This window comes from Choloepus didactylus, chromosome 16 (genome assembly GCF_015220235.1).
Source record: "Choloepus didactylus isolate mChoDid1 chromosome 16, mChoDid1.pri, whole genome shotgun sequence".
In the NCBI taxonomy this organism is placed as follows: Eukaryota; Metazoa; Chordata; class Mammalia; order Pilosa; family Megalonychidae; genus Choloepus; species Choloepus didactylus.
Window position 1 is genome coordinate 53,414,883 of NC_051322.1, and position 8,916 is coordinate 53,423,798.

The 8,916-nt window shown below is 39.9% G+C and overlaps 1 non-coding gene across 1 annotated transcript; it reads left to right on the forward strand.

Annotated features, from left to right (window-relative positions):
- The first annotated feature begins 3,155 nt into the window (after positions 1–3,155).
- LOC119511929 lies at positions 3,156–3,262 on the forward strand. Its single transcript, XR_005212275.1, has one exon. It is a non-coding gene; the product is annotated as a U6 spliceosomal RNA (small nuclear RNA).
- The last annotated feature ends 5,654 nt before the right edge of the window (positions 3,263–8,916 follow it).

The window sequence follows — 8,916 nt, forward strand, 5'->3', positions numbered from 1 at the left end:
ATCTGCTTGCTTTTTTTCTCTCTCTCTCCCTCTCCTTCTCTTTCTTTCTGTCATTCATTCATTCATTCATTCATTCAACCAATACCTTACCAAAGAGCCTAAAAAGTGCCAGACACTGCTTCTAGCAGCTGGGGAATCAGTGGTGAGGGAGACAGATGAGATCCTGTCTTCAAGGAGTTTATTTTCTACCAGGTAGAGGCATTCAATAAACCAGTAAATAACAGTGAAGACAATAATTTGAGACAGCGAAGAGGGAAGTGAAAATAAAGCAATGGGATGAGAGAGAGTGGACTAACATGATGGGAAGGCCTCCATGGAGAAGTGACCATACTGAACTGCAGCCTGAATGAGAGGATAAAGCCAGATGTTCCAAATCCAGGAAGATGGGTTCCACTTGCTCTTAGTCATGACAGTTTGATTCATATTATTGTATAGAATGTACAACCTCACAAACGGTGTCTCAGACAACTCACAACTCAAAGCAAAAGACCAGCACAGCAAGAACACTTACTACCTTTAACTTACCTCCAGGACAACCCCGGCTTTGCAGCTCAGCAGAGGGCATATTTAATTACTGAATGTACTGCAAATGTCTTCCAAAGTGGATGAAGAAAGCCATTTAAATTGCTGACTTGCAAGGCCATATATTTCTTCCTTTATCATAGAAATGCCTTTATTCCCTGATGAAATTGCATGATCAATGAGTAATCATTCATTTTAGTTTACAATTATTTGTTTTAAATCTTTGAAACATCCAGGTACCTGCAAAGTCAGTTTGCTTTATTTCATTAGAGAACTAACCTCATTGCAACCGGAGGCTTGAGAAAATCACACAGCAGTGCCCTTTCCCTGTATAGGCAGCACACTCACCACACCAGCCAGATTAGATATGATTACTTTAGCTTGTGGCTTACAGGAAAAGACTTCATATCATACATTAATTTTCTTAAACACATTAATTTTCTAAATATTTTCTTAAGCCCCTTTTAGCCTGATGGCAAACATAGGAGCCAGGCAAAAACGAATTATTGTAATATGGTTTTGTCCAAAGGCACGGGAGTTTTCCCGTTGCCTTTCCCCATGTCACATCTGGACACCTCCATTATGGTTACTTAGGTGTCTGATGGTTTGTCAGAAAGCTAGCCATAACTTAGGCGGAAAACTGGACTCCATTAAAAAAACATTAAAAACTGAGAGGGAGGCAAGTTGATGTGGTATGGCTCCCAGCAATAAGGAAGCAAGAGTGCATGCTGAAGCTTAGAAATAGAAAATGATGTCCTCATAAAAACATGGCTCTAGGCTGGGGTGCCACTAGAAATTCTTCTGTCAGTTTAGAATATTTAGCTCTAAAGGATTTAGACTTTCAAATGTATCTTCTTTGGATGCAAAATAGGCTGCACAGAAGGAGATAGCATTGAAGAAGGGAAAGAAGCATTTGCTCCCAATTATGATCAGTTTATGTGAAGCTGAAGATCTTTCTGTCAGATAGAATATTTGATCAGAGAGTGCACAAGTGGGTAAGGTTAGATGAGTTACTTCGCTGATATGAAGCCATCCGCTGGCCCTCGTAACTAGAAAATGTTGCTGATAACTGATAGAGCTAAACAATATTAAAAGCTTCAGTATTACTGGTTATCAAGGGAACCTTTCAGCCTAATTGGAAAGCTCAAAGCTTCAGGCATCTGAAATTTTTGGTTTGGAGCGCTTCTTCGGCATTCCAATGCAGTATATCCAATCGATAATGGGATGCTCTGCACAGTACCATCACGAGGCTTATCAACTCCCCTGAGTTTTGTATTTGACTTGTTAAACTGTCAAAAAGAGTTGGAGAAACAAACAGAATAGAAATACCAAAATATTAAATTACCAAATATACTCCAATGCTCAAAGAAAACTGAAAAGGGCAAAAAAGAAAATATATACCAATGTATTTTATGCACAAAACATAAGCATCTCAGGTGACCTTCCCTAGTGTGACCTGCCCTCCTGTGTGTCAGGCAAAGGGGTCCAGTGTCCAGGCAGATTGAATTATATATTATGATTGAATTATGATTATATAGATTCTTTTCTAAAACCTCTAGACACATGGCTTTTTCCCCACAAGAGACTGTGGTGTTTTTCAGCCCAACCTTGCTACAAGTAACAGGTTTTGGATTTTGCACTTAGAGACGAGCATCCTAAAGAAGTTTCGTACAGTCAATTCCTCAATGCAACTGCTATCTGCATCTAGGCTACTTTCACGATTTTCTCAGCCCATCTCCTTGCACAGAATTGAACTGCAGAGCCTTCACACTCTGGTGCCTGACAGAGCACACTCGACTCACATGTTTATGGAACTGTGTGCCCCAGAGAAGTTCCACTGAAATAATCAGAGAGTGTTTTCAGCAGCAGAGACCAAAACCAGCTCTTCATTTGGTTTTGAATTTTCCTTTATCCCCAAAGGTTCATCAGAGATTGAACCTTTTCATCAGAGATTGGAAAGAGAATGCAGGAGATATTGGCAGGTAGGTGGGCTGTATGGAGCCAAAGAAGTTAGCATCTTATGGGTTTCTGTCTCATAGTGTGAAACATTGACCTCCAAAAACCAGGTGACAAAAGTCTCCTTTGGGTCCAAGTTAAGAGCTAGACAGCCCTGAATCTGATTCTGAGACAAGCATTTATTCATATCTTACTATTGCTGAAATCAGAATGCATCTTTCTTACAACTGTTGGCCTGCAGCAGTCAGCCGTTGTTACTGCTTTTTGCAGGCATACAACTTGTGGGCTGGCTCAGAAGGGAATCCTGGAGACAGAAAATAGTGGACCAATCTTTCAGGAAATGGTGCATCACCAATGCTCTTAATGGTAAAACATGAACACTGAACACTGCTAACTCCACGTTGAAAAAGAATTCATGAGTCAGACTCTGAATGTGAAGTTTTAGAAATACCCTAACTAATTTATTTCATTTATATTCTTCTTTTTATATTTGCCTGAGAGAATATATGAGAAAAACCAATGCCCAAATAAGTTAAAGAACCTTTTACATAACCATATAACAAAAATTCTAAGGGACAAAAAGCATTGTGGCATCCTTATAGAAATGTTTCATTCTTTCTTAGTAATATATAAATCATGGTGGGTCTTACAATTGACAGCATCTAAAACCGAAAGAAGTGCTCACTTCAGCAGCACATATACTAAAATTGGAACAATACAAAGAGAATTAGCATGGCCCCTGTGCAAGGATGACAAGCAAATCCGTGAAGTGTTCCATTAAAAAAAAAAAAAAAATTCAAAGAAATATATTTGTGTGATCTGGAATGTTGACTTAACCACTCTGAGCCTCAGTTTTCTCTTCTGAAAAAACAGAATACCTTCCATCTACCAAATGGAGCCAGTGCTAGTGGAGTTCTCAGATGTCTAAGATGTCTATTCCCAGTCAATCACCTTTGTATCATTTTCTGGTCATTTGTCTCTTTCAGTCTGGCCATAATATAAATACTACAAACATACTCGTTTACTCATCCCAGTGTGCTTTGCTCTGCTCATTTAACTTGCCAATTCTATACCAGGTGGACAAAAATAAAAACAAAAAAGGACTTGACAACTGGTGTATATTTTGGCAATCATCTGCAAAGCTGATGAAATGAAATGATTATTGTGACTCAGTGTTTTAATGATTATGACATGAAATCAGATTTTTTGAATGCCATACCAGAAGAACAGAAAATAATACATCAATCTCAAAGCAGGTAGAGGGGACTGTTAATAAAATTTTTAATTAAAAAAAAATCTTTGATAATTAAGAATAAACCAACTAAAAGCCTTTAAGTTAAAACAAAAAAAGAGTGCTGAGTCCACAGTTACTTTTCTCTGATTATAGAAGTCTCTTAAAAAAGGAATGCATAATGTGCAACCTTCAATGGAAACTAAAATATTTTCTGAATATTTATTTTATTTGATTTTTCCTTTTTTAAAAATCCATTTTTCAATGACTGTCAACAGAGAAACAGAGAACCTACAGGCTTACAGTGCTATTTTCTTTCTTCCCTTATTAGTGTTCTCCTGCAAAAATCTTCACCATGGTATTGTGGAAATCTTTCTGCTTGGCTGAGGTCACAGTTGGTGGAGTCATAACACAGAAAAGAACAAGTTAGCCAATTATGGCTTAACAAATGTACAATGGTGCCCTTTTAAAAGGCCACATGGCTATCCAAAGAAAAAGAAGGACATCAAAATGGAGAATATCAGTACAAGACAGGCCAGAAATAGGCCAAATTTCTTAGAACATGGCATTTACTATAATCTAACAGTTTTAAGTCATGTACACCTCAAACAAAGAAAACAATCATTAGTAGCACTCAGAGAGATAAAAAGATAATATATAAGACCAAAAGGAAATTAATTATGTGTTGATAGAAACCCACAGAAGAGTGAACTAAGTAAGCAGGTAGCAACCTTTACCCTAGAGCATCCTTCCTTTAGTCAACTAAGCACGGCCTCTTGGAACTGCTGCTGCAGTTGTAGAATATTCACAAGGCCCATTATTTCAGGCTGTTTGCTGTTGTGTACCTACGCAAATGAATATTCTGCGTGTCCCAAAATAAGCACAAGTGATAGAGATGGCAGCACACCCAGAGCCAGGAAAGGTCCATCAACCACATGGCTTTGAGCTCCCATTACACACCACAGCTACTGTTGGGGTAAAGAGGGGTGTTCCCTGAACCTCAGCCCGTCTCTGCTAACCTGGCCCCACTTTTTAAGCTAAATATAGCTGACCGGAGCTTATCGAGAGGACGTGGATAAAGATCGTACAGGCTTTTTGCCCTGGCAACCTCAACAAAACTGCTCTCTTTAAAGATACCACTGACTTGATAGCCAAAGGCTCTGGGCAGTTTTTAGCGTCTTTCTTTTCCTCTTTTGACTACATCCCTTTAAAATGTTCTCCTCCTCTGGAGGTTTCAGGACACCATCCTCTCTTGGGACTCTTCTTACCTCTCATTCAGAAACCATGTCTCTACCTCTCGGGTTCCTTCTTGAACCACCTCAGGACTTCTGAAGTTCTCCAGGACTTCCTACTCAATTTGGAATTCAATAGCCAGCAGGCAGACGTCATCAACATGGCAACACAAATAGCTACTGAAAACTTCTTTCCAGAGATTCAACCAAAAAAGGACAATTTTGAATTGTTTGAAACTCTGGAAGAGGATATAGACTGGAGAAGGACCCGCAAATGACAATTTGAAGAAAGGGAAGAATATTAGTCACCATACTTTTCTCTTTTTTTCTCCTCTTCCTCTTTCTTCATGGAAGAAATGGAAATGTCCTCATGTAGATTGTGGTGGTGAATGCATAACTATGTGATTATACCGGGAACGGTCTTTTAAAACTTTAACTTCTGCATGAGACCAAAGGAAGAGATGTTTATTTGGTGCAAAAATCTATATTTCTGTAGCATACTATATAATTGAACTTGTATGGTCAGTTTATTCAAACACCATAGTTACATGGAACTTTGAGTAGGGAGTGAGATATGGTTGGCTTATACAGGTTAGTGTGAAGCCCCGATAAATCCTAGAGTACTTTGACATAGAATAAAAATGTATTTGCAGAGAACCTAAGATGGCGGCTAAGTGAGACAGGGCAAAAAAACACCTCCGTGAAAAATACTAGATAAAAACCAGAAGGTGACCCAGAATACCAGTTTCAGCAATGCACCAGCTAGACAAGGTCTGCTAGAACCACAGGGGCCGTACACTTGGTGAAACCGGGAGTCTGCATTCTGAAACAAGTGAGTAAGCCAGCCGAAAGACCCGCAGCCGCGCTGCAGTGTGGGGAAGCCGGGGATTGGCATTTAGAGACGGACTGGTTCTTTCAAAAAAAAAAAAAAAAGGAAAAACCCAGGAGTGGCTGCAGTTGCAACGGTGGGAACCACACAGTGAAGCACGGCAGGAGCGGGCTGAGCCGGTCTCTCGGTGTCTGGCGTGGAGGATAGCCCGCTGCAGATTCCCTCAGGGCCAGGGGAGCAGAGGGAAGAGCCAGAAGGAGAAAGAAACCCTGCTGCTTGCAGCTGGCTCCCCGGTGGGCTGGAGACACTCCTGCCTGGGGCCATGCCCACAGCCCAGAGCTGCGCCAGTTGTCCCAGAGCTGGGAAGGAGGAACTGTGAGAGGAGGAGGGGGTTGAGATGCTCCGTTCAGCCATCTTTGCATCAGGCTGAGAGTGCCCCTTCACAGCCCGGCGGCCCAGGGCTTCCCTTGACAGATGGCGCGTACTTGTGACATAGCACAGCCTTCCCTCAGCAGAGGTCCTGGAAGATCACAGCTGAGAAGGGGGGCCCATTCGGAAAACCCAGGGACGTTACACCAATGCCAGTGGTTTGTGGGTCAGCAACAGAGAGGGTCTGGGGAAGAACTGAAATGAAGGCTTAGACTCTTGCAGTGGCCTTGAATCTCCAGAACTACCTGGGGGGTTTGAATATTAAAGCTGCCCTGCCTCCCTAGCCACCCGGACACACGCCCCACATTCAGGGCGGACAGCACCAACAACACACCCAAAATGAGTTCACCAATTGAACCCCACAAAAATCATTTCCCCACACACCACAAAGACAAAGTTGAGGAGAACTGACTTGAGGGGTATAGGTGACTCGCAGACACCATCTGCTGCTTAGTTAGGGTAAGTGTACACCACCAACTTGCATTTCTGAAAAATTAGATTGGGATTTTTTTTTACAACTTGAAAGAATCCTATCAAACAAAGCAAATGCCAAGAGGCCAAAAACAACAGAAAATCTCAATGCATATGATAAAACCAGACGATATGGAGAACCCGATCCCAAACACCCAAATCAAAATATCAGAAGAGACACAGTACTTGGCACAATTAATCAAAGAACTACAATCGAGGAACAAAAACATGGTAAAGGATATAAAGGACATGAAGAAGACCATGGCACAGGATATAAGGGACATAAAGAAGACCCCAGAAGAGCATAAAGAAGACATTGCAAGAGTAAATAAAAAAATAGAAGATCTGATGGAAATAAAAGAAACTGTTGGCCAAATTAAAAAGACTCTGGATACTCATAATACAAGATTAGAGGAAGCTGAACAACGACTCAGTGTTCTAGAAGTCCACAGAACAGAAAATGAAAGAACAAAAGAAAGAATGGAGAAAAAAATTGAAAAAATCAAAATGGATCTCAGGGACACAATAGATAAAATAAAATGTCCAAACTTAAGACTCATTGGTGTCCCAGAAGGGGAAGAAAAGGGTAAAGATCTAGAAAGAGTATTCAAAGAAATTGTTGGGGAAAACTTCCCCAACCTTCTACACAATATAAATACACAAAGCATAAATGCCCAGCGAACTCCAAATAGAATAAATCCAAATAAACCCACTCCCAGACATATTCTGATCAGACTCTGAAATACTGAAGAGAAGGAGCAAGTTCTGAAAGCAGCAAGAGAAAAGCAATTCACCACATACAAAGGAAATAACATAAGACTAAGTGTGACTACTCAGCGGCCACCATGGAGGCAAGAAGGCAGTGGCATGACATATTTAAAATTCTGAGAGAAAATAATTTCCAACCAAGAATACTTTATCCAGCAAAACTCTCCTTCAGATTTGAGGGAGAGCTTAAATTTTTCACAGACAAACAAATGTTGAGAGGCTTTGCCAATAAAAGACCTGCCCTACTTCAGATATTAAAGGGAGCCCTACCGACAGAGAAACAAAGAAAGGAGGAAGAGATATAGAGAATTTTAACAAACATATATAGAACGTTACATCCCAAATCAACAGGACACTCATTTTTCTCTAGTGATCACAGATCTTTCTCCAGAATGGACCATATGCTGGGACATAAAACAAGCGTCAATAAATTAAAAAAAAAAATTGAATATATTCAAAGCACTTTCTCCAATCACAATGGAATACAAATAGAAGACAATAATTTTTGAATTGTAACTTCACCATTTACTTCCTACATTATATAACATACACAAACTCTAATGACAAATCAGCGGTTTGGAACCCAATGTAGAATACGTAATTTTTGACAAGAACTATATAAAGGTAGGGGAATGGAGTATAGGAACATAGTTTATGTATCCTATTGAAGTTAAGTTGGTATCAAAGAAAAACAAGACTGTTATGGATTTAAGAGGTTAATTGTAAGCCCCACAGTAAACACAAAGAAATTATCAGAGAATATAACCATAGAGGTGAAAAGTAGAGTATGGGTTAAGAGAAATGGGGGAAGGGGCAATGGGGAGTTAAGAAATGAGTGTAGGGTTGCTGTTTGAGGTGAAGGGAAATTTCTAGTAATGAATGGTGGGAAAGAGATAGCATTACAACATTTTAAATGTGATTAATCCCACTAATGGAATGCTAGGGAGGGGGTGGAATGGGAAGATTTAGGCTGTATATATGTTTCCACAATTAAGGAAAAAAAAAAAAAAAGACAGTCTAAATAGATAACAGTTGAATGCCAAGGATGACCCTGGATGGGATCTGAGGCTCAAAGGGACACAGTTGAGACATAAGGAAAAAAAACAAAAGGAAATATAGAATGTAAGCTTTGTATCAACGTTGAATCTCTTGTACTTCTTAGTTGTGTTTAATGGGATTGCATAAAAGAATGTTCTTGTTCATGGGAATCGTATATGTAAATTATAGTGTTTGTTCAAGGATGTGTGCAGCTAGCTCTCATATGTTCAGAAGACAGAGCAATAGATCATGGGTGATAGACTAGGAGGGAGGGAGGGAGGTAAAGAAATTGCAGTGTGACACCATGTTAAAGTTGGTGGATTGGGGTATCAGGGGAGGGGGGGTCAGGGTATGCTGGAGTTCTGTGTATGGGGTTAGCATTGTTTTTGCAACTGTTCCTATAACTTTGAATTTATTTCAAAATAAAATTTTAAAAAATG